Raw genomic sequence first — 3,133 nt, forward strand, 5'->3', positions numbered from 1 at the left:
TTTAGCTTGATTACTTCAAATGTAGGGAACGGTTTATCAAATGATAGGCCTTCGATTCCACATGAATTAAATAAACTTCGAATGTAGTATAAAAAACACGAACAAAACCCTTTAACGACGGTACAACATAACTTCCACCAATATGGTTGGTGGTCCTTATCACTATGTTGTCAAGCTACCCAAGTGACACATCACTTCTTTTCCAGATTAAGCATGGGCCCTTACTTGGATCTGGTAAACTCTTCTTTCATTCATTGCTTATAAAGTACCAGTAGATTGTGCTTTGTGGACACCCCGGAACGACATCATCCATGAGGGGAATGCAAGGTGTTGACATACAAGTTTTCATGTCATACACCATGCCCCAATCCCTACCTCTCCCACTGATCTAGTACACACAATCACCCTTGAGTCCCGGAACACCTTCCGCATATATCGACACTGCATTGTTCCTCCCAAAAAACACTGAGTGTCCCCTTAAGTTGGCCACAACGTCCCAACATGGTTGGCGCTGGGGGTCATACCTCAGAACAAATACTTTGTCATGTTCTACAAGGCAACGACACCCTCCTGGAAGCTGCAAACTAACCATGCAGGCTGCATTCCTCCACATTTGGTATATGCTACCATCGCATAACACAAGGTTATTAGCACTAGTGAAAGTCGATATTGAATTATATGGCGGGGCGAATCTGGTGGCGGCGTCGAACAGTAGGTTGCTTCCCACATATGACAATAGTGTCTCTATAGTGGCTGGTGCGTTTAGATCTGCTCATGTCATCTTGATGATCCGCTTGTTATGCACTACCTGATGTGCTAATGTGTGGCCCTCATGGATGACGGAGTTCCCTGCGGCGGTGATCAGGCAGGCGGAGCACGTGGACATCTCCAAACCGAGTGAGGCAGTAAACCATACCATATCTGTGGTAGAGCAGGTTGGCGATCTGGTCTTCCTTGGCGAGGCGGATGGGGTCGAGGACGGCCCACCTCCTGGCCCCAGCAGTAATGTAGGCAAGCCTATTGATGTCACATATCACGGTGGCGAGGAAGTCGTTAGTGGTGGGGTTGGGTACAAAGACCATCTTGGAGATGAGCGGCTGTCGTAGATCAGCGGGGGCAGGAGGATCTCAGCGGCGATGACTGGGTGGACAAGGTTGAGGAGACTATGACTGTCGTTGATGCAGACCGAGAGGGCGAGCCATCCGCTGCAGCAGCCAAGATAGGTCCTAACCGAGGAGATTGTGGCGAGCTTGAAGGAGCGGCATGCAGCAGGGCAGAGATTGCCATGAAGAGACGGGTTTGAGCCCGAAGGAGCGACACGTGAGGATCGTCGCTGTGGTCCACGAGCAGCGATGACAACAGCGGAGTTAGCGTGGAACGCCATGTCGTGCAAGTTCCCCGCGCACCCGCATAGCACTTGAGGTCGTCAAGTCCGTCGGCGATGCGGCAGACAAGCTCCGGCGGCAGGTGTGCCCAGGCCCGGCATGACAACATGGTGGTGCAAGAATTTTGGCGAGGTTGGGGAATTTCTTAATGAAAAACGAGGGGCTTTCAATCAGATAAAGATAGGAAGAAAGAAAGAAAGAAAGAAACATAGAAGTTGAGTGTCCTGGCCTATGATGGAAATCTTTTAAAGCGTCTGACTGAGCCACGGAAACATGCATGCAGAAATTGCAGTAGTAGCTGTATATATAATTTAATTAATGTTTCCAGAAGTCGTGATTTCCTTCCGCAAATCAATATAGAATTTAATTAATGCTTTGAGAAATTACGCAAAATACTCAAATGTTTTTCCTTGGTAAATAGTGATTTCTTACTCTTTTTGTTGTTGTTTTTGGTAAGTCGTGATTCCTTGAAAATAGACATATACTCCATCGGTCCCGCATTAGCTGGCTCAGATTTTACTAAGTAAGGATGTATCTAGACACGTGTAAGTATTGGATACATTTGTATCTATACAAATCTAGATCAACTAATTTGGAGCGAAGGTTGTACAAAATATTGATGTCGCTCAGAAATCACAGATTTGCTTCCAACAAACAACTAAAATATTTTTCCTATAGCACTAAAGTGGCATGGACACTTAAATTTTGGCCAACACTCCGTGTGTGGAAACGGACACGCTCGGTCATTGCAATGTGAGACTGCTACGTCTCCAACATATCTATAATTTTTATTGCTCCACGTTATTATAGTATCAATCTTGGATGCTTTATATACATTTACAAGCAACTTTATATCATTTTTTGGGACTAACCTACTAACTTAGTGCCCAGTACCAATTGTTGTTTTTTCTTCTTTTTTGACTTTGCAGTATATGAGTACCAAACGAAGTCTGAATGTCATGATACTTTTTGGATATTTTTATGGCAATAAGAGACCCTAGAATCTTCGAGGAGGATCGAGAAGACAAAGGAGTGGCCCACTAGGCACCAGGGCGCGCCCTGGCATATAGTGGGGCCCATGAGCCTCTATTTGACCTGACTCCGCCTCTATAAATACTCTAAAATAAGGAAACCTACCAGGGAGTCTACGAAATACTTTTTTCGCTGCCGCAAGCCTTTGTTCTCGAGAGATCCCATCCGGGGACCCTTTCTGGCACTCTGCCGGAGGGAGAAACAATCATGAAGGGGTTCTTCATCACCCTTGATGTCCCTTCGATGATGCATCAATAGTTCACCACAGACCTATGGATCCTAGTTAGTACCTAGATGGCTTCTTCCCTCGTTTTGATTCCCAATACAATGTTCTCCTTGGTGTTCTTGGAGATCTATTTGTTGTAATGACTTTTGGCGGTGTTTTTGCTGGGATCCGATGAATTGTGAGTGTATGATCAGATCTATCCACGAATATTATTTGAGTTTTCTCTAAACTCTTTTATGCATGATTAATAAAGCTTTGTATTTCTTCTCCGATTTATTGGTTTGGTTTGGCCAACTAAATTGATTTATCTTGCCATGGGAAGAGGTGCTTTGTAACGGGTTCGATCTTGAAGTGCTCCATCCTAATGACAAAAAGGGTAAAAAATGGGGTTTATTCCTACATGTGTTTATCTAGTCTACATCAGGTCATGTTGCGTAATGCATTACTCTATTTTTCCAGGAACTTAATACACTAGATGCATGTTGGATAG

General features: G+C 44.6%; 1 pseudogene; it reads right to left on the reverse strand.

The window, feature by feature from the left end:
• Nucleotides 1-830: 830 nt before the first annotated feature.
• Nucleotides 831-1,494, reverse strand: LOC147982627 (uncharacterized; annotated as a pseudogene).
• Between the last annotated feature and the right edge of the window lie 1,639 nt (nt 1,495-3,133).

The sequence above is a fragment of the Triticum urartu genome, chromosome 3A (genome assembly GCF_056163025.1).
Source record: "Triticum urartu cultivar PI428250 chromosome 3A, HENAU_Tu73, whole genome shotgun sequence".
Lineage (NCBI taxonomy): Eukaryota > Viridiplantae > Streptophyta > Magnoliopsida > Poales > Poaceae > Triticum > Triticum urartu.